The sequence below is a fragment of the Sceloporus undulatus genome, chromosome 3, assembly GCF_019175285.1.
Source record: "Sceloporus undulatus isolate JIND9_A2432 ecotype Alabama chromosome 3, SceUnd_v1.1, whole genome shotgun sequence".
Lineage (NCBI taxonomy): Eukaryota > Metazoa > Chordata > Lepidosauria > Squamata > Phrynosomatidae > Sceloporus > Sceloporus undulatus.
The window spans coordinates 202343143-202367177 of NC_056524.1; the positions used below are offsets into that span (position 1 = coordinate 202343143).

A 24035-nucleotide genomic window follows, 5' to 3' on the forward strand; every position below is an offset into this window, starting at 1 on the left:
ATTAACTATTTTTTACCAACACAAATCATCTATGTACAGAAGAAAAAAGTCAAATAAAAGTTAAAGAACTTTCAAGTTCGTGTAAGCAACCCCCAATTGGCATGCAAATCACGTACTGTAACCTTTTATCGGTGCAGCCTCTGGTCTCATCAGTCGATGAAATTCTCAGCCCGCGGCAACAGCTTAGCCGAGGGACGCAGACCAATGAGAAAATATTCATTGTGTTAGCATTTCAAATGGCGAGAAAGGAAGAAGAAGCGCTAACTGATCACTGCCCATGGAATTAATTGGATATTCCAAGAATAATGCCTCTCACTGAAGATCCTTGGAGGCCGAGCACGAGTGGAGACCACATTTTGTGCGGTACCTTCAAAAAAAGACCGCTTGGGGGTAGTGGACATATTAGGGGTTTAGCGCATTTCCCTAAAGGCCAGAAAATAATCAGATGCACTGAACCAAACTCAGCTAATCCATTCCATAATTATACACACAAAATCCAATAAACTTTGTCACATTACTGGAAAATTAAACTATTATAGCAAAGGCTGCCATTGTGCATAAGTTTAGTGCTTAATTTTGGTTCAATAAAATCTTTGCTTAAATATTTGTGTTGAAAGGATATTGTTTTTTAGAGTCTAGAAGTAGTATATGGGTGTTTTCTGTTTTCTTTTGGAATTCTGTAAATGTCATTCAGCTCACTTTCTTTATCTGGAAGAGATTTACTTTTCAACGTTATTGCCCAAAGTCCAACCATATACAATGACTCAGTGAGATATAACTATATAGTTCCTTACAACACATCTTAATTTAACCTTTTCAAGACTAATTTTCTTTCAAACTCAAAACAGCATGAAAATTACTATTGTTGGGGACGCTAGAAGATTGAATTAAGACTTTGGCTTGGTCCAAAGCAGTAGCCCTCTGGATAAACAGCTGCTTGTGCAACTAAATAAGCGCCAAAAGGTAAAAAAAAAAAAAGGTTAAAAAAATGAAGGGAAAAATGAGATTAAGAACCTTCCCAAATGTTCCATCTTTCCTATCGACCGCTGGCCTAGCATGAGGTGTCAATTTTTACTCCAAAGAGAGCACACGAATTCGCAGCGGTCCCATTATGCGGTCTCTGCGCTCATTGTAAATTCTGTCAACGAAGTCAATCTTATTAACTTCCGCACTGGTTCACACATGACATTTTCTTCAATTTTCTTGCTGACATCAAAAACATCAATTAGCAGCCCGAAAATAGGAAGGAACGAATGACAGAGCCTGATAACGTCAACTATTTGAAGCCAAGGGTAAATCTATTCTCCAGTTCTGAATGCGTTCATTACAATTGCATTTTCAAAGAAGACCTCCAAATAGCAAAGAAAATTAAATTTATCATCTAGAAATGCCTAGAAATTGTTTTTTTAATCCTATGTCTATCTCTCAATCCCAGAGTGTAATACAAAGTATCGCAATTCATTTTTATGATAACATGCCACAAGTTTAATAGAAAGTTTATAAAATATGCAGCCCCTGCCATACTTCCTATCACATAGAAACGAGAAGGGATGAAAAATTTGTCCACCAGATTGGAGCAGTGCCTTGTCTACTCATCAGTTCCTATAGGCTAGCATAGCACTGAAGAAGTTGCCGGGCCGGGGGGGAGGAAAGGACACACACCGACATCTACAGAAATGAAGGTTTCATGAGCAAGACATCTTTAGAGTAACTAGTGTCTTTAAAACAGTAGCAAGCACTAAAACACTTTGGGGGTGGGGGAAGCCCTACATTTGCATTTTCCCCATCTAAGATAAAGCAAAACCAACTCCTCTTCCATTAAAGCAAAATCAGAAGTCCACTCAAAGACTTTACACTACCTGTCAAAGCCTGAAAGCACAAGTCTTCAATCATCTCCTTGAACTTACACTAAGTGAAGTATTAAACCCATTTCATTTTATTGATGTTTTCAAGAAAAAGAACTTTAAAATATCTTCCCACACATTAAATACCAATACAGAAAATGGTATGTTTGCAGTATGCAACAATGCATCTATGAAGAAGATAGTAGTATAAATCAACTTGTGGGGGGGATGTGTAATGGCAAGCTGCTGGTTTAACATTTTTTTCCCCTCATCTGTCCCCTTTGTGAGACATCGTAACTTTCATGCTTGTATTACATCTCCTAGGGAGTGAATGAAAGCAGCTTCAGTGGCTACCAAAGACACTCACTCGGACTTAATGCAAACAGAAAGAGCAGCTACACCCTGATAAACAGATCACATTCCTTCAGCCCATTGATTTTTTGATCTTTTGACATTTTTTAGTTGCTTCCATTCCCTTCCTTGTCTTTTTCTCAATGTCACAAAAGACAAAAATGTCTAAACAATTGACGGTGGGAATATCTATTAGCTGTCAACCCGACTTTTTTTCCCGGCACTGACTAACAAATTCCCAAATAGAATGCCGAGAACCAGCACGACTGTGCTGATCATCATCTAATGTTTTGTCTTTATCAAGAAAAACTTGATGGGAAGAAGTCAGGTGTGGGGAGTCTAGAAGGAAAAGGGTGTCCTGTCATGTGAACTCTTGGTAGATGCACAAACTGAGAAAGAAGCAGTAATATAGAGTTATATGTCATTAGTTCATGGAGCTTCAGTAAAATACTTATTTCTAAAACACAAGTCTTTATCTTGCCCTTTTTAATAGAATGGGAATATTTATAGATGAATTATTGAAGAATATTTGGAAACTGACAGCAGCCAAAGGTTTCAAAAAGAAGAACATTCTACAAAGCTTAAGAATAATCTTCAAGGCACAAAATGATTACCAATATACCACTCTACTGAAAAGTTAGCATTATTAATTACACAGTCAGTGTAATGAACAAATACATTTATGCTCATTTTCAGATTTCTAGTATGTAAAATTTGACTGTGAACCAAAATGAAGTGAAATTCTCAGATGTTCATATATTTTACTTACTTATTAAAAAATAAAATAACACAAAATAAAGCAAAATAAAATATATGCATTTTAAAGACGAATAATCTGCATTCATCTTACTGACAAATACAGTACATGTGCCTAAATTGGACTCTCAAATGATCCAAAAACTCTAACATGTATATAAATGACTATAAATGATTATAATATTTTATTCTTCAACAGGGTTGAAAGGCCATTAAGAAATATGTTTAAATGCCCCCTCCCCTGTTGCCACCATATTCCTCAGAATCTTTTTTGCTTTTACCTATTGTCCTAATCGTAAACTTTTATGTTCAGTTGAGTGACTGCAATTCTTCTTCTCTAATCTTCTGTGTTAATTAAAAGAGTCATTTTCAACGTAGCAAGAAAATCCGCTGGGATGTTTTCTTGCACAAACTCCAGTATAATGCAAAAACATTTACTCTCAAAGGTACATGCTCTTGCGCTGTTCCCATTTATTTCACTGGACATTGAGCAAGAAAAAATGTGCCCTAATATTCATAATAATGTTGTATTTCCTAAACTCATAGTTGAGTGCCAAAAGTCATGAAGAGAGAAGCCTTGTAAGCACTTTGAAAGAGACCTGTTGTATGGAGATTTAGCAAGAGCACGGAGTGAAAAATTATGCTTGCTATACATGGAATTAGAGCAATTTGATGCATACACATACTCATCATCATCATCATCATCATCATCATCATCATCATCATCATCATCATCATCTTTTTCTCTGTCTCCCCACTCACAAACACATACTCGCACACATCAACATACTATTACACTTGCACTGGACATGCTTAGTAGATTTTTCAAAAACCAAGATGAATAAATCTGGTTTTCATTATGAGAAATCTTTTGCTTAGAAATGATTTGTTTTTATTACTGTAATGTTTCACAGAAAAGTCATTTGAATAGTTAACTGTTTTCTTCCCCCCACACAACATTAAAAATTTATTGACCTTCCTTTTAACTTAAAAATTTAATTTAATTTCATAGTATGCACACATGCGCTTGCACATATACACATACACACACGTGCACGCACACACACACACACAGAGAGGTATTTAAAAACAAATATCTTCTCAATTATACTATTTGACTGGCAGAAGCAAAGAACTGACCACAGGTTACAGACAGGATGAACTGCAGTTATGTTTTTTCAGCCACGCACTGTCCTTGAAACGGAGGCTGCATACAGCTCCATTAGATATAGCTCCGGTCCTCTTGATCTATTATTTACAAAGAATAACCCTTCACTGCTTAAGTGGTGACTTCTACTTCATCCTTCCATTTCAGGCACACAAAACAATTTGGGGGAAGAAGGAGAAAATAAGTTTTTAATACAATTTTATGCAAGTATTTTAAAAATCAGATGATCAGAAATAAAAAAAACTTTCTTGTCTCACACACAAACACTCACACACAAAACAGCTTTATTATGATAACAGCTTAAACTGAATGCAAACTCTAAGTGATAAAACTATTTGAGGTTTTAAAACAAATATATCTAGAGTAATATGCACCTTATTTAAGCATTAAATAGACTAATGATTCTAGTGGCAATCTCCTATTTTTTTTCATTAAAATATATTTTTCTTTATGTTCTGCATAATGAAGAAGCCTACTCTTTAACGCTATCCTATCTAATTAGTAGTCTTAGATCTCACCTTTGAATTGAACTTTCAACTCTCTGATGCCAATTAGAAACTATTTAAATGTATTTTCCAATTAAACGGAGCCCTGTGATCATTTCTGACATAAGATAAAGAATGGGATTTTCAGCAAAAGTTGAGGTAAGTGCTGAATATTACAAAATATGCAGACTGCATTTTGTATTCTACCTACAAAAATGGCTTGTCTTACTAACTTTTAACACTTTATCCCAAGTATACTTGATGATAATACGTACTATAACACAGCTCTGATTTTAAAATATAATACATTTCTACTACTAATGAGCTATCATACTTTGTGTTCAGGTATATATATAGTGTTCTATGCTGTGACACTGAGGGAAAATATCCAGACACACACATCCACACAAACTCAATTATTATCTCAGTCGTATGTTGTGTCCTACAAAAGGAGGTTTTTGTATATGCTAAACTGCATTGGCAATTGTAGTCCATGAGATGCAAAGCCAGATATTAGTGAATGCAGTCACACCATATGAAGTATACAACTACAGAGGACAAGCCATGGAAACCAGTGAGACATATACAGCAAAATGTGCATTCAGTGTAACTCAGCAGCTCTCATCCATCTGGCACAATTTGAATCAAGGAGGATTGGCCTATCAGTTTATAGATTGATAATCTATATAAGCCTGCCTGAATCATATGATCTTTGGAGAAGGGCTATTTCTCAGTCCCACCACCATTGCAGGTATGTCTAGTGAAGATAAGGGAGAGATGCCTCATAGTGGCTACTCCCAGAATATGGAATTCTACTACCCATGGCCTCCTCTCTGGTATCTTTTTGCTGGCAGGCAAAGAACTTTTTATGTAGATATGCCTTGATTTTTAATTGGTTCTGACAGAAGCATTTTAATGGGTTGTGCTGGACTTTTATTGTTATGTTTTGAATGTCTTTTAATTGTGTGTTTTTTAAAATTTTTTAATAAGATTGTTTATTTTATTATTTCAAACTTTTGTACTATACTTTGAACTTTACCGCACTATCCCTAGAATGGTCCCGTCGCGTGACGAGAACGAGATGGGGCTAAGAACGGATTTTATCATGCAGGGGAATGCCACCACCGCTGCTGGACATTCCCATCACGTTCTACATCTGTTCCAGAGGGCACGATTTTTGAGAATGCTTTTGAACAGTTCTCAAAAATTGCGCCCTCTGGAACGGATGTAGAACGCGATGGGAACGTCTGGCAGCGGCGGCGGCGTTCCCTTGTGCAGTAAGATCCATTCTTAGCCCCATCCCATTCTCATCACACCCCCTTTTTGGAATGCGATGGGACCGTTCCAGGGACAGTGAGATAACGTTCTTTGTTTTAGTTATAGTTTTAACCTACACTATAACCTGCTTTGGGTTCCATACTGCTACTTCGGAGAAAGACATGCTGGAAATTAAATAAATAAAATAACACTTTTTGTTCCACCAATGAAATCTCTAAGGCAAATAATAATGTTGGTAACAACAATCAGAAAACAATTTACTATGACGCAATTGCCTAACAAGGTCAGCAAAAAAAGAATAGTAAGAAATAAGAGGTCTAAAAAGTCCCATTACCTAATCAAATATGTGATAGAATGATATCATTTTTTATTAAAACTGAAAAGTCATTAAAAAGAACTTCCTGGGGTAAGGAATTCCATAAACTGTATTATAATGGTCATCTCTTACATATCCAGTATTGGGACATGGAGCAGGACCTGAGCTAAATGTCTACATATACAGATAGTTCCCTACAGAAAGTGGCAGACCTTTAATTACAATGGTTGCATCATATATGACTTCAAACATAATGAGATCTTTCAACTGATCTTGAAAATGAATCAGTTGCTAACATGGGTCCTATCATACCACCACCATCACCAGCACTACCACCATCATTAAAAAAAAAAAAATCAAATCTTGGATAAGTATTCAAATACACTATATTCCCATATATAGCCAGACTGCATATTTTGCAGTAATGAAATCTGGCCTGACGGTGGCCATATGTAGCTCCTAGCCAACAGCTACTATTTTATTATCAGTGCTGGGTTGCAGAGCACTTTAGGAATTGTTTCACTATCCAAAACAGGTTGCATACCTATCCCAAAATTAGTTTTTTTTAATAATTCAAAGGCACTTCCACCATGTCTAGATTAAATCTCAGTCTGCTGTATAAGATCCAGTCTTTCACTGATGTCAGAAACTGGTTCAGGATTTCCACTACTTCCCTGGTATCGGATGACAAAAAGATACATTGCTGATGTCATTAAAATATTGCTCCACTCAGCTCCAAAACTCTGGACAAACCCTCCGGGTAGTTTCAGGTAGATATTGAATAACACGTGGTACCAGATGAAAATGGCACAATTTAACCTGGAATTAAGGAATTCAGTACAACTCCTGCTGTCAATGTTTAAAGCCCTCCATGGGCTGGCCCCTCCTTACTTATCAGACCTTATTTCTCCTCACCTTCCCACTAGGGCCCTCCGCTCTGGTAGTCAAAGTCTGCTGTCTCAGCCCATGATTTCCTCTGCCCCATCTCAAATTCGCCCCTTTTCACTCGCTGCCCCTCACTCCTGGAACCTTCTTCCCCCGTGAGCAAGAGCCATCACTTGTTTAACCAGCTTCAAAACTGAGTTGAAGACCATCCTGTTCAGAGAAGCGTTCCCTGGCATTGCATAATTGTCACTTGCTATTTGATGTTCCTTTGATGCCTGTTTTATTGAATCATTTCCTGTATTGCTATGTCCTCCCTCCAGTCCATCTCCCCTGATCCAGGCCTTGGAGGTAGAGAAGAACTGTTGGCCCTCATCCCCTTCCCCTTCTCCTTTTGTGTCGTATCTTTTTAGATTGTAAGCCTTAGGGCAGGGAACCGTCCAATTAAAAAGATTGTATGTACAGCGCTGTGTGAATTTACAGTGCTTTATAAATAAAGGTTAATAATAATAATAATAATAATAATAATAATAATAATAATAGGAGTCTAACTTGACATTTTTGCCCACTGTATGTGAACTCATTCATATTAATAGTTGTATGTCTAATTGTGTGCCTTGCTGTTCATGCCTACCATTGAAGAGCCAAGATTTTGTAAAATTAGTCTTATAAAAAGTATTTTGCTAATTGGACAAAGATATATCCATCCATCACTTTACTTAGACCCATCTACCACTTTTTAATTGAAAGAATTGTGCATATGGTTAACCACATACAAAGACTTGTGATTAAAATAGTATTAAAACAACAACAATATCAAAGCCATTAGAAACGTTAAATAAAAGCAATACAGCCCTTTTCAGAGAAAATTTTTCCCCCCAAAGCCTACTAGAATAAAAAGAAACAGACAACATGGAAGAAACCATCTTAACCTCTCTAGGGAGGGAGTTTCAGAGTTTGGGAGTAGCCAAAGAGAAGGCCCTATCCTCTGTTCCCATCAAAGGTGCCTGTGAAGGTGGCAGGAGAGACAAGGGCCTACGCTAAAGACCTTAGGGATACGGTAAATTAATATGGGAAGATAAACGAACATTGACTTAATTTTAGAAATTCTTTACTTCTTGCTTCTTACATTACAGTTGAAAAAGGTAATAAGAAATCTTTGTACATAACAAAAAACATGCTACAAAGAGTGCAAGTACAAGCTTCACTTGTGGGATTGTTTGGTACCATTAAATATTATGTGGCTAGCAATGTCTGTTCCTGTATAATAATAAATAATAATAATAAAATTTATTTGTATCCCGCCCCGCTGAGAACAATCAGGGCGGCTAACAAGTATACACACTACCTCACTTTCCATGCTTGTTTACAGTTTATCACATCTTTCATAAAGACTGGCCAGGTCACCAGTTATGATCAGATTGTATATTAGAACAATTTAAACAAAAAACAAACAAAAAAGGCACCTTACAGTCTTGTTATCATGGGTAGAAGTAATAATAATTTATAGTGAAACTGAACTGAAATGTGTGGATATCACATAATTATTTGTTTCATGCCAAATACATAAAAATGTAAGTAGAATTTCTGTAAAAGTAATAGAAATTGCACCTGAGATAACTGCAGTTGTATTAAGGGCAATTTTTGATGCAAGGCAATGATTCAGTACGCAAATACATTAACCAAAAGTGCAGGCTTGGAGGTTAAGAGCAGTGAGGTGAAGATAAACATGTCATTAAAGGCCAAGTAGTAGACTTAAATTTCCATTATAAATTCTAATCCTCCCAGGTCTCAGAATTATAGTTAATCATAGTTTTCAGAGTGTATCAGCTGTCTAAACGAAGTGTTTAAAGGCTATTGTAGCAGAAGAGGGTGTACTTGATTCTACAAGCTGATATTTGTGTAAAGGAATAAATGGACACTGCCATATCTCTTTCCTGCCTTTAGGTTTATCTAGACTTGATTACATGCACATGAAGCTACCATCATTTATAGAGGGGGACACACAAATTAATTAGTTTAGATTTTTGTATTCATAAATTACTGCCCTATTTTTTTAAAAAAAAATTGTGTTGGTTTTATTCATTTAAACTTGTATTGCAGAAGTAAGCAGTATACATCATCACAATCTTAAAAAGCTAGTTCTGTACCTGTCTTCTTTAGTTCTTAGTATTCTCAAAATCTTCCTTTAAACAGACCATTAGGGAGTCACTATTCAGAGATATTTCTTTGAGTTATCTACAAAGCATTTGGCTGGTATGAATCCTTAAGAGACACTTGTGAATTCAAGTTAGAATGGCATAAAATTGCATATTGTAGGATGTTTGGGTGTGTTGTATTCTATTTACTTATTCTGTATACATTTTATTTCGTTACAGTATATCCATGTCAACAAACCGATGATAGTTTCACATTATTAGTAAATCACCCACCGTTTAATTATCACATTCATGCTGCGTATAGTGGTATTGCATACATATGCAGAACATGCGGATGAATAAATATGGGGAGCATACACTTCTTACACTTACAAGTTATGATTTGTTTTGAAGTTGCTGAAACACTTCATGAATAGGCAGGAAACTTGCACTGCAAACATGATAAGGATAATTTTAAGAATCTGGTGATATTACTACTATAAGTATGACTGATTACCATTCTAAAGGAACGTTCTAATAATTAATGCACAGAGGGCATGATCTAGCACTTCTAAGTCAAAATTATTTCAACAGCGAACAGCTAAATATGTCTGCAACTCTGCCACTAAGACCAATGACACTTTAACTTTTGGTAAATTATGCCCAGGCAACTTAAAGAAAATACTGAGATTTAATATTGGCAAGAAAAATCCAGCATGTATGATACTGTATCTTTATTTCATTATTTTGTATTTTTAATGAGAAGAATGACTAATTTTAAAATTAACAAAAGTAGGGGTATGGCTACACCAGACAAACAAGCACAATTGGTTTGATGTGTTAAAGGTAACATTTTATATATAGTTTACTACCAGGAGTAGCAAGATGTAGTTCACTGCAACACAAAGAAAAGTAATTTCTGCTTTATGATTATCAAAACAGTGAGTAAATCAAACAATACTCAACCACAGCCTCAATCAAATCAATTACAGACCAGAAATTAAGAGAAGTTAAGATGTTTTACAGCTGAATTCCACTCACGTTTACAAGGAAAAAAAGTTGCGCTAACTTTAAAAGTGACTATTCCTCTGTACATTTGCACAGGATTGCAAGTTTATGGCACATTTCTACACAGATTTACTCAGAAATAAACCACATCGTGCCCAGCAATTTCTGCTCATATTGAAGAGAGGCACAACAACATTCCAAAACCTCCAGAAGGAACCCTGGAGTATAGCTTATTATTTTGGACAATTTAGGTCCAATCCACACTGCAGAAATAATCCAGTTTGACACCGCTTTAACTGCCCTGGTTTAATGCTCAGGAATTCTGTGACCTGTAGTTTTCTGAGACATTTAGTCACCTCTGTCAAAGAGCTCTGATGCCACAATAAATTACAACTCCCAGAATTCCATAGCACTTAGCCATGGCAGTTAAAGCGGTTTCAAACTGGATTATTTCTTCAGTGTGGATTGGACCTTAGAATCCCTCAAGATGTGGCCATGCTAGTTAAGAGGTTATGGGTACTATCAAAAACTAACTTTTTCAAGACCACCTGTGGAATGTCCCTTGATCTTCTTAAACCATTTTCTAGTGGTATGGGAGTACAATGGTACAAATTTGGATCAAGCACAAATGTTTTGCATCCAAACAAAGACTACTCATAAAGCCTTAGGACAGCAACTCAGGAAACTGCCTGGTATTCTCTAAGGAAGTTATTGCACTGCCTTTCCTCCCAGCCTCAGCACAGGTTGAAACTTTTGAAAACTTTTTAAAAACAAGTGTTATTGCATGCCTCTGTGCCCAGTCCAGAGGCATCACATAACCGATCGTGCCATCCCGTACCCGATCTGTACTTCTCCAAGACTTTGCCAAGAACGGGAAACTCCTGTTCTTTCAAAAAGTGCTGGAGAAGTACAGATAGGGTACGGGATACCAAGATTGGACACATAATGCCTCCGGACTGGGCATGGAGGCATGTGGTAACACCCGTTTTTAAAGTTTTAAAAATTTTCAGCTCACACTGAGGTTGGGAGGAAAGGCAGTGTGATAATCTCCTATGATTGCATTCACACAGGCGGTATAGGGGAACATTTTGACTGGATCAATAAAATACATTATGACAGTTAGTAGAAAATAATGAGACATATAATATCTTTGGAACACCAGCTAGTTTTACGCAGGGGCCATGCTAATCTTCTCTGTATTGTTCCAATTTTAGTATATGTGCTGCCGAAGTGAGCACACACCAGCTAGTTTTACCACTGCATCATATCCTTTTTCTATCTTGAAATATAGTAAGCCACAGATATGTTAAAGGTATATTCACAGATGTCTTTCGTTTTCTAAGCTTTTATCATATTTCTCATGTTATTATATTTCTCAGAGAACTAGATCATGTCACTTCAGATAATTTACTAGATCTTGTAAGTACACTATACCTATGGTCATGCTGTCTTGAGGATTGTTGAGAGTTAGAAGTCTCAAAGGATAACTTAATTTCTGTACCTCTACAACAGGTGGGTTATATAAGGGGTGGGCAAAGTGAGTCCCACAGGACCCACGCCCTGAAGGCTCTCAACTCCACCAGATCCCTTCCCTCAATTTTTTAATGATTTGGGGGCAATTTCTTGCCCTCAAACCACTCAAAACTTCATAGACAATAGTTTTCTCCCCTAACCTCCCCAAAACAGACAAAACATTGCCCCCAAATCTGCCCAAATGGTGGCTAGAAGTGACATCACACTTGGTGGGTGCAGGAAGGCAAAATGGCCCTGCCCTGTTTGAAATTTCCCACTTCTTGAACCTTTCTTTCATTTGAAGTGAATACACAAAACATTGGTGCTCTGTTTTTCTGCAAGAGTTTTCAGAATTTGCAGCAGTGGCTCAATTAATTTTGACTGGATTTCATGATTTTATACCCTGCTCTTAATTAATACTGCTACATTCTTGGCAGGTTAGAGCAAAATCAAGCAAAAATGTTTACCAAGAAATACTCTAACCTTGTGCAATCTCTTAGTTTAAAATCATTTAACTGATATCATCATTCATGAGTGCCTCTAAAAAAAAAGAAGTTGCTTTCTTCTCACTAAAGGTGGACATGTTTCTTCAGAAGGTAAACACATTTTAAAAATTAAAATAAAATAAAATAAAATGGTGACCAGAAACAGGCTGGAAAACTTGGATGAATACAGTACTGCGAGTTACAATGTTACTGAGTAACACTCATGTGAGATTAAATGGGGCAAAAACATACTCTGTAGTAGGGACAGGGACAGTGTGGTGAAGATTACTGATTTCATTGTTGGACAATGACTCTGGAGATCAGGTTTCAAAAAATTAAAAATGAAAAAAAAATTAACTGTCCCATGTTCAACTCATATTCTATAAGTAAAAAAATAATTTCAGTGGAGGAGGAAGGTATCACATCTCTCCAAAATTAAGAGACAGTTTAACTGAGAAGGCTATTTCTTTTTGCTGCTCAAGTTTGCCACCCTCTGGTTTACATCTACACTGTAGGAATAACGCAGTTTGACACCACTTTAACTGTCATGGCTCCATGCTACAGAATCCTGGGATTTGTAGTTCTTTGAGGCACCAATACTCTTTGGCAGTCAGCCTTGTAAAACTACAAATACCAGGATTCCATAGGATGGAGCAGCAGCAGATATAGTGATGTCAGACTGCATTATTTGTACAGTGTAGGTCTACCCTGATTAGACACTGCTTAGGTGGTATGAAGCGGTATATAAATGAAGCTTGTTTTTTTTTACCCTAAGCATTACTTGCAAAAGTAAAAAGAATAGATGAATAAGGTGCTTGTTTCATGTAAATGCTTTGTGAACAAAATGCCTAATGATGTCAGTAGGGCTTTATGCCTGTAGTTGTATCTTTGCCCAGTGATGACTAACAGGGGGATCTCCAAACTATGTCTTAAGATGGTATCAGATAATTATTGGTGGCTACCACCCATCACCTCCCCAATATCCTCTGCCATGCAGAGTGGTTAGAAATGAGCTTGGGTTTGCTCTCATTTGTGTAGGATCTTCTGCTGTTTTTACATGTTTTGTAACTAGAGTGGAAATGCGACCTCTAGAGTTCAGATTTATGTGATACTGGGTACACTGTTTGGGCTAGAGACTTGCCCAAATCCAGTCTGAATAGTGGATTCTTGATGCTCATGTTTAACATGCAACCTCATATCAGTGAACTTTTTAAAGTTTGATTAATCTTTACATATCTCATAAATGATACATATATCACTTAGAATATGTCAGAGGAATATTTTGAAGCTCCTAATGTATCATGTTCCTCCAGTTACATGGTCACTTTTGGGTTGTTTTTTTTTTAAAAAGTCTGATATAAATTGATTACATCAGAATAAAAACACTTCATTTTGTGCAATTTCCACCACTTGTAGTATAGGTAACTTGGCATATTATAACCTCTATAAGGAAAATTACTGTTTGTTTTATAAAGCGCTTGCTTTTAAATTCAAGTTTAAAGTCATTTTTCAGGCTCTAAATATCTCAGCTTCCTCTATAAGTCATAACATAGCTAATGAGATGCAAGAAAAAGTGCTCTAATTTTGGAATGGTCAAGACTTAAAACAAACAAAACCCAAAACTAAATGCAAAATACTACTTCCTCATTTACAGTCCATTGGGATGTTTAAAACTCTTTGAAGATCAAAAATGTTTGTTTTTAATTGCAAAATTTTCTCTCTAAGCATAGTACAGTTATGTGAACCAACATTTTTAGGGCTGTTCTCTAACAGAACTACCTCTGTTCTGTTAAAAGCATTTGCTTGCAAACATGGATCCTTTTAGGTAGTTTATTTCAGAAAAAAAAGGACAGTATGACACCTATATCTGTGGGTAATGCATTTCTGCACTTACAATACAAATGTCTGGAGTAAATATACCACAGGATTCCAACAGAAGACCTAGAAATGCCTAAAAAGAACAACTCTAGGAATCATGTTTAATGTTTGAAAACATGAAAGCGAAAAAACATGGTGAAATATTTATTTTCCAGGGGTACCTAATAAAGTAATTTGCAAAGTAAGTGGCTACAGTAAACATGCCATGTACCCAAAGTAGCCAGTTGTTGTTATAATTATTTAGTTTGCAAAAGTAACAAGTTAGTTTCTCAAAACAGTTACTTTGAAAACATTTAAATACTTTTGTGTTTATCAGCATGAAGTGATATTTCAGCCTTATCATTTTTCTGTTCCAGCATATTATGATGTCATACCCTCTAAGTATAAAAAACTGACACTGCAAAAGCAATAACATTATCTCTCAGTGAGTACTAACTGTAATATAGTGAACTATATTTTCATTACTGGGGGAAATGGACAATCACAAGTAATAATTAATGGCAAATAACTGGTTACTTCCAAGGTCTGATATTCATACATATAATTAATCCCTTCCTCATCACTGCAGTTCCTCATCACCACAGTTCCAATGTCTATTAACTTTAAGGGATTTATGCAATGTCATACCTACTTATCTGGGAGTAATTGGTATTATATTAATTGGAACTTACATATGCATAGAGATGCAAAGGTGTATGATATTTTTAGATTGTATGTTCTTTGTAAATTTCAGGTTGTTTTATGTAATCCCATCCATTATGTTCTCAAAAGAATCCTGAGAGCATGGGCTGAAATTAAAATGCCCTTATTTCGCCATCCCATTTACAGGGACAGGAATTTGGGGTTTCATGTCATCCATTCTTGTCCTATAGGGCAGGCAATCTAATAATGTGCAGATGCTTTGTACTACAGGTGCCATAATCCCTGGCCACTGGCCACACTGGCCAGAAATTTTAGAAGTCATAGTCTAATATACCTGTAGGGCACAGCTTGACTGCTATGGTTCTAGTGTCCTTCTGAGAAAATTGGGAGTGGGATGGTATCTCTTAGCTACTGACAGGAATGTTCCTGCTGTTGTTATGCAACATATTGAAGTGGAGAAATAAAGTAAGCCCCCTCCCCCCCAAAAAAAGTAGTTTGCTTTTCTGATTGCCTCTAGAGAACCCCAATTCTCAGGTCAGTGTTTTGTTCACTTATGTGAGACAAGTTAGGCTGAGAAACAATGACTCATCCAAAGTTCAATTTTGTTTTGAACCAAGGTATAAAACAGGGACTTTCCAATCTTAAGTCTCAGACCCTAACCACTAGCCACTATAACACGCATTGTAACTAACTGTGCATATCCTTGTTTAACTTTTTGTACATATACACAAAAAGTGGGAACATTGTAAGGAAGTTGTTTAGATTTTGAGAAATAATTTTCAACTACTCTTGTTTGATATTTCTCAAAGAAAAAGAACTGTCTCTCTCCAACCTAATAATCTGTATCCCACACTACCTCCACTTTTGAAATCTGAGCTTTTTTCCAGTGCCATCTTTGGACTAGGGCTGCAAAACTTCACTCGCTTTAAAGACCCAGCTATGAGTCCAGAAATCTTGTACAACAGCCTACACTTGCTGTCAAAAACCACCTTATTTTTAAATAAGACATCTTATCTTTTAATAAGAAGTGCTCTTGTACTCTCTTCCCCTGTACTACAAGATGTGGAAGTATGGACGTTCAGTAGTTGAGTAGGGACAATATTAACACATGCTCCAACTATAATTAGATAGGGAAGGGTTGTGCATGATGCGCTGTACTTTCCCTCTCAGCCTTCTCCTCAAAAATTCCCTTACTCATGATAGTTTCCTCTTACATAGGCATTTGAAACCAATTTCCCTTCCTAGTTCCAAATCCTGTTAAAATAACAAAGAGTGCTTCCAATGCCACATTTCATCATGGGAGCAAGAGACATTTGTGAGTGAGGGAAGAGGCTGGAGAAAAGGGAATGCATTGTTAGTATATGTCTGCACTAAGCTTCAATGTATAAATAATAACATTTGAGGAAATGAAAAAGAATTGATATTTTTAATGAGCCATGGTTTTTTAAAATGTAAAATGTTTAATGAACTCATGGGAATACAGCAATAGATTGTTTAAACAATATACAGTTGGCCCTCCATATCAGTGAGGGTTTGGTTTCAGATGTCTAAAAATGTGAGACCTCAAGTCCCATAATCTTCAGTGGACACTGTTGTGTGCATGACCACATTGGCATGGCTGCATGCATGTGCCACTACTGACAGTAATAGTGTGGGGCCATCTACAGAAGGCTAGACTTCCAAGATGCAGGATGGACTCTCTCTCTCTGTGTGTGTATATTATATCCAGTCAAGATTATCCTTGAAAAATGAAGCCTTCCATATTACTTTATGTCAATGTAATAAAGGTGAAACACCTTAAAGAAATATCAGAATAAAATGTTAATTGAATAAACAGCTACAATAATAATTAATATGCCCATTTCCTCTGTGTACCCACTTCACTAGTTCATTGACACAAGCTAAGAATATTTTAAAAAGTTTTAACGTAATATTTTAGTAAGTCATGATTCAATTTAATTCACATTAGTGTAACCAAGGGTTAGTCTGCACTAGCCAAATAAAGTCGCTTTTAAGCCTGTTTAGATGGCACACAAGGTGAAAGCGGGTGGTATGCAATTTTTTTTTTTAAGTGGCTGTGACTGGGCCACCCATCCAAGCAAAACTTAGTAGCAAACACAGGAATTCATACTCCTAATTCATATAGAAAGAATGGTTACATCATTCTTGCAAAATAGCTCACAGTGTTATTATGGAGCCAAAATTTTCGGTAGTTCTTAACTATGTCTAAATTGCTTTGTTGGGTTTTTTAAAAAAGGTAAATGAAAAAAAAATTAAACCATAGATTTCTGTTTTCAAAGCCATATGGAGGGTATGCCAAGGTTAAAAGCATGCCTTCATCAGCCATTGGAGAAAACATAATTTTTCTTCCTATGAATTTCTGTCTTCAGAATCTCAAAGAAGGCATTCCTTAACCTTGGAATCATCTCCTGAGTCTCTGGAGAATAAAATATTGCTATGAAGTCTCTGGCTTCAATATGATTTAATAGCTACAAATGCCTAATTACTTTGACACAACACATATCTAAATCACCCTGATTAAAATACAGAGACTTGTCAAAATTTAACCATATATAATTTAGCTTTATGAATGCAGATTTTATGTTGAATATTTGGACTTGAACAGAAACGTGCCTGCAAACATTCCACTAAGGGCCACTGTGGAAAATATTAATAAAATTATAAAACAATACTATTATATTTGAGCATTTAAAACTCATCTTTAGAAATACTTTACTAAAGTTTATTGTCTTTTGAAAAGAACATTTTCAAATTGCCACATGGTCACTGTGCATCACTTTGTGGCTGCTATGGTTATGCTGCATTCTAAAAGACAGTGTATTGACCTGGGATGCAGAGTAGATAAGATACAGTAGCTAGTCAAAGATATGTGCCTGTGAAGGGAAATACCAGAGGGCATATGAACTAAGGAAGGCAATGTGATGGGTGTTTTTAATATACCAATCCTGGTGTGACTGAGGTGGCTAACAATGGCTTGTTACAGACTGCCAAAATAAAGCTGCTTCGGGTCTCTTTGGAGGTATGCTGTTTAAATGATGCATGCATTCTAAAAATCCAGAAGCTGCACCAAAGCTGCACTCCAGTGCTTAGGAATGGAGTGTGGCTTTGGCGTGACCTCCGGACTCTTAGGACCCATGCATCATTTAAATAGCATACCTCCAAGGAGACCCGAAGCAGCTTTATTTTGGCAGTCTGTAACAGGCCAATGTGACTTTTAGAGGCATATTCATGCAAGGAATTATTACAAGAACATTTCATTCTTCAACTGTGATGTATTTTATAAAAATTGGGCCTTTCAGTAGAATCAGAGAATTGGAATAGACCACAAGGGCCATCCAGTCCAGCCCCTGCCATGCAGGAACTCACAATCAATTCACTCTTGGCAGGTGGCCATCTAGACTCTGTTTAAAACCTCCAAAGAAGGTGACTCAACCACTCTTTGAGGCAGCATATTCCACTGTTGAATAGCTCTTGTTGTCAGGAAGTTCTTCCTAATGATTGGGTGGAATATGGTGCTCCAACACCAATACTGATTACTGTAGTATAAGAAGAAAAGTTCAGTGGAGCATGTGTAGAACCACTTAATAACTGTATTTCCATTCCACACACTGAGGCAAACAACACATCATTTAAAAAATGCATACATACCACATATCTCCACCTCTACATCCCCTCTACACACACCAGCAATTTTTCAAAGAACCCCCCCCCCACTCCATCCACTTTAATGAGAGTTTTATTATTATTATTATTACTATTATTATTTTGTTATTTTGCAGAATGGAGAGAGCACCAAGATGGATTGGGACTACACAACCCCAATGGGTTTCCATGACTGAGTGGAGATTCAAACCATGGTCTCTAGTCCTGTGGCCCAACACTACATCTTGCTGGTTCTTACAATGTTTATCTAGGAATGAGGTAACACATGCAAGTTCCTGAAGACTCGAATTTATGGTACTATCTTACAGTTTTCCAGTAATGAGGTCCAACAAACTCTGCTGGGCTAATCTCTTAGTAATCATGTATTGCACTGCAATGTTGGAGTATCATACTAGATACTTTAAGATGAGAAAATAAAAGATGAGATCCAGAATATGTACGAAACAAGTTGTATTATCTATTCTAAACCATACATAGCACTCATTCCAAGTATAGCAATAGCTGTCACTACTGGCAGTCCAATATTAATAGCTCATATGGACCAACAAATGTATGAAGTACTGAATTTAGTAATCAGGATTTTACTGCTCTCCATGCCCCCTAACCCAGCCAAGAAGTAAAATTTCTGAATTATCAGTTTGAATATCTTGCTGTTTCTGCTTACACATGGGTAAACTGAGGCCCAAATGAGAGAATCTAACAGCTTCAGGACAACTTCTCCTTTTAAAAAAGGGAGCTAACACTTGTGTAAGTTGTTAATTCAGTAATACTTAGTTAGGAGACATGACACACAATTCTACAAAGGACCCTCATTCCAGAATATTATGATGAATTCAAACATTAGCCACCCTACCCCGAATTAGCTCTTTATTACCCCTCCTCCCTACTATAAAAAGGAAAAAAGGATCTTAATGATGCCCAGGGGGTGCCAATAAGTTTAAGTAGAAACAGTAATTTTTTTAACGGAATTCTAGCTGATCCAGTTTGAATTACAACGATGAGAAAAATCTTTCACTTTGGCTTTCTAAAGCAAATATTTGACACTTTCATCTGCCACTGCTTAACATGCAATCTGTGATGAGCACCACCACCTTGAAATATATTCAATATATTCATGTATGAGTTTATGGAGAGAAAAAAATAAAGATATATCTGAGAGCAATTAGGTAACAATAAATTATATAGCTCTGACAAATACACACTATGCATGCAGCACTTTCTATATTAGCTTCATTGTCCTAAATTGGGGTGAGCAAATGCAGAGGGCCCAGAAGACATTTCCCACCAAACCCTCATCTGCTGCAATGTCCCCTTCATGCAAGATCAGAAATGTTTAGATCATTTATGATTTTTGGAAAAAGAAAAGAGGGCTTCCATGATGTCTTATAAAGCAATTTCTTTAACTGGGGAGGAAAGGGCTTCAGAAACTGGGTTCACCATTATAGCACCGACTAAGAAGAATGATTCAGAAAATGAAACACATCTTGCATTTCTCAAATATACCCTGGACATGCCATAGCAATTCTGTAAAAGCTGGTCGCTGCTCTTAGGCTTTGGCCCCCTCTTTGCTGTCCTTCCTTCAGAGATTATTTTTATAAATTTAACTGTATGCTTTAAATTGTTTTTTAGTGTTAAAATATTATTTCTGCACTGAAGAAATAATCCAAGTTGACACCATGGCTCAATGCTATGGAATTCTGGAATTTGTAGTTTTGTTGAGATATTTAGCCTTCTCTGCCACAACAAACTACAGATCTCAGAATTTCATAGCATTGAGCCATGGCAGTTAAAGTGGTGTCAATCTGGATTATTCCTGCAGTGCAGATGCAACCTTAATGCAGTTTCCACCTCGCTTTCTCTTGGGTTCATCCTCATATGGTTCTTCATTCCAGGTGTCATTCATGTTATCATCCCTTTTATATAGCTCTTCTATTTATTGCTTCCACTGTATTGTAAGATATTCTTGGTCATGTACAGTCCACCCTTCCTTTACGCGGGGATCTGTTCCAGATCCCCTCGCATAAAGGAAAAAATATGGATGCTCATGGGGCTCGTGCCCATGGAGGCATGGCAGTGGCATGTGCAGTGCACGCCGCAGGAGTGCGTGCCATTGTTTCCTTCCGGTGTGCACCTCCCTCACTTCTGTCGCAGCTTCCAGCATATGCTGGAATCCACGTAAAACGCACCTGCATATAACACAGGCGCACTGTAGTATGTTCTTCTTCTGATCGCAGACCATCCCCGCCCTTGGTTTGAACTTACTTTTGAGTTCCTGGATCTTGTGAAAAAGATCTTTCATTCTTGCTTTTTTGTTGTTGTCTTCTATTTCTCTACATTGATCATTTTTATAAGATATAAAACAATATAATACGACATAATATGAAGAACAGGTTGAGACTCAGAAGGAGGAGGAGTGAAGATAGAAGAAAGGAACATCAACAATCTAATTGGAACAATTACTAAGGAAAGTTAGAAGAAAGTGAAAAGTCAGGCTTACTGCTGAACATAAAGAAAACAAAAATAATGACAATGAAAGAATAAACAAATTCAATCTAGGTAATAGGGGCATCAAAATAGTTAAAGATTCCTTATATGAAATATGATTCAGAACAGAGACTGAAGTCAAGAAATCAGAAGAAGACTCGGAACAGAAAGGGCAGCTATGAAAGAATTGGGCAAGATCCTAAAGTGTCAAGATATACAAGTGAGCACTAAAGTTAAGAAGTATCCAAGCAATTGTATTTCCCATCACTATGTATGGATATGAGAGCTGTATAGTGAAGAAATCAGATAGGAAGAAAATCAATTCATCTGAGATGTGGTGCTGGAGAAGAGAATGCTGAAGATACTCTGGACAGCTAAAAAGATATCCACAGGGTCACCATGAATTGATGTCGACTCAAGGGAAGTTAACAACATCTATACATAGGATATCCTACATCATTTCAGCCACTCATTAGATTTTTTTTAGTAATGAGTAAAGAAGAAATATTTTCTTAGTTGCATCACCAGCATTGTGTAGGGATTGGCCTCTGCCTCCAACTTTCATAAAGAATTCACTCCCAGATATCAAATCACACTCCTAGAAGCAAAAGTATTTCACCATTATTTTCTTAGGCCTGTTTTTAGTCCATATAACACTTTTTAAAAAGAAAAGAAACCAGAAGTGACCATCTTGTCTCTGGACCTTGAGAAACTATCCATTCCAAACTGAAGTATTAGCAACGAAGCATGGGCAATCCAAAAACCAATAAACATTTCTCACCTTGGCCCACCTGATAAAACCATCACAATATTTTTGCACAGCAATATGAGAGTGGGGGCAGAAGGGGGAAATGCTGCACTACAGCAGCTAGGAGAAAGATTAAAGTAACTTCATTCACCACTGAAATAACAATGTCTGCCAACAAACCTGGGCAGAGAATCGGCTTGAAATCTGGATATTGACTGTACTGGCGGGCATTTAAGCTATTCTTTATTGCTGTCCTGTCATGATAGTTGGAAACAGGATGCTGACTTCCTCAGACACACAGTACAGCCACCATTCTGTCATTCCATTCATCAGATGCTTCTGGCAATAAGAGACAATTCATAACACAAAATCTGCTGCTCTAAATAGAAAAGCTACAGCTGAGATATGCTTGCGCCACCTAGTCTTTACCAAAGGGTATAGCAGTTCTTTTCTCTCCACCCCGCACTAAAAGCTACATTACCCAAACATTTTGACATTCAGAGCTTCTTGAATTGTCTAGGGACCTGCTGCTATACACATATGGGCCATCACCTGCTGATTGTTTACTTGCCCAGCCCTGCTGCAGCTCTCATTCCATTCCACATTCTTTCTCTGGCATTAAAGCGGGTTTTAAAAAAAAAAGCACAATCTTGCCCTTAAAAAAAGCTTTGTGCTTAAGCCAAACGCCTGTCTTCTACCCTCTCTATTCATAAGAACTAACAACAAGAGCAAGTGGGCAAATGGGTCACCAAGTGTTTGGCTGTTTCTTTTTTGAATAACTGCGGTGTAGAGGGGGCCTCATGCGAACATTTTGAGTATAACATGGCCAGGGCAGTGATGGATTTATAAATGCAAAAGCTGCACTTTGGCTATACTCCTCAAAGTGCACTAAGAGAGAGAGAGAACTACCACAGTAGTTTTGCTATTTCCTTCATAAAAATATCCTTTTTTTCAAATTTAGAAACATTTACAATGTATCTGACTGCAAGCAACATCATTTAAACTCACACTCTTTATACTAACATTAATAAATGTTACTAACATTATGTTTGCACTTTTTCTTATGAAAAAGCTACATTACACTCAGGAACTTCTCAAAGGCTTAAGATAAGCAAAGGATCACCATCTAAAATGGTTTTCAATACCACTACTGCCCTGAAAAGAAATGATAATGTGCATGCACAGAGTGTCTTTTTCTCACACAAACACTCCTATGGGGAGTAGAATCTGAATAGACATATCAGTTTGGAAAATCAGTACTCAAAGGGATCTTGTAGCACCTTTGAGACTGAGTGAAAGAAGCTATAGCATGCCTTTTTTGGGGGGGGCGAAGCAGATAGCGGGTAAGACGTGACTTGCTGCTGCCCCTTTGCTGCAGCAACCGCATGTCATGCCCCCAACCTGGCCTTTTCCTGGTGCAAAAAAGGAGCTGCAGATAACTGCTCCTTTTTGTGCTGGGGAAAGGACTTTTTGTCATGGCGGCCACATTTTTTCTGCATTTCTTCGGTGCAGTGTGTGTAAATGCTGCACAGCCAAAACACTGAGAATCCACCACGTGTGTGAGCAGCTGTGCAGCTTCCCAATAGACTAGGGCAGTGATGGCAAACCTATGGCACGTGTGCCAGAGGTGGCACTCAGAGCCCTCTCTGTGGGCACATGTGCCGTCGCCCCAGCACAGAGTTTGCCAGAGTTTGTTACTAGAAAGCCAGAGAGACATGGCACTTTGCAATAAATAAGTGGATTTTGGGTTGCAGTTTGGGCACTTGGCCTTTAAAAGGTTCACCATCACTGGACTAGGGGCATCCTGCTGACTGAACATCATGACCCCAGTCTACCAAACTACAATTCCCAGAATTTCATAGCACTGAGCTATGGCAGTGAAAGTGGTGTCAAACAAAGTCTGCAGAACCAGACTTTGTTGTCTCTCATTGTGAAAATTAAACACCAATCCAAAGCAGATGAAACTATCCTATTAAGTTGTCTGCACAGAAACTTACTACAAAATATTGATCATGTTGACACAGGTATCAATTCTAATTATTATTTGATTTGTTCTGTATTGGATTCACAAGCTTCAGCAGAATGGCTGGAAATTTGGTATACAAGTACGTACATTATCTTTTGTTAATTTTTAGATCTCTGAGAAGATGAAATGAATCAGGTGGCAAGTTCTCATATGGCCTCATTAAAAATAAAACACTATGGGGTAGTACAATAAATATGAAAGGTATAGACTTCGTGAGGTATTCAAAGCCCAAAGGTGAGTGAAGCTCTCAAATTCAAAAGCGTCAATTTAAATTTGTATAATATTTTTGAGGGCAATTTCGACATACACTGAGGTGCAGAATTTGGCATTTGAATGATTGTCACATCAAC

The 24035-nt window shown here is 37.2% G+C and overlaps 1 protein-coding gene and 1 non-coding gene across 27 annotated transcripts in view; both read right to left on the reverse strand.

Annotated features, from left to right (window-relative positions):
- The window catches only part of TCF7L2 (transcription factor 7 like 2), a 248517-nt gene that overhangs the window by 61270 nt on the left and 163212 nt on the right, over positions 1-24035 (reverse strand). The gene's annotated exons all lie outside the window — the stretch shown is intronic.
- On the reverse strand, positions 11358-11464 carry LOC121927434. The gene has a single exon (XR_006103208.1). It is a non-coding gene; the product is annotated as a U6 spliceosomal RNA (small nuclear RNA).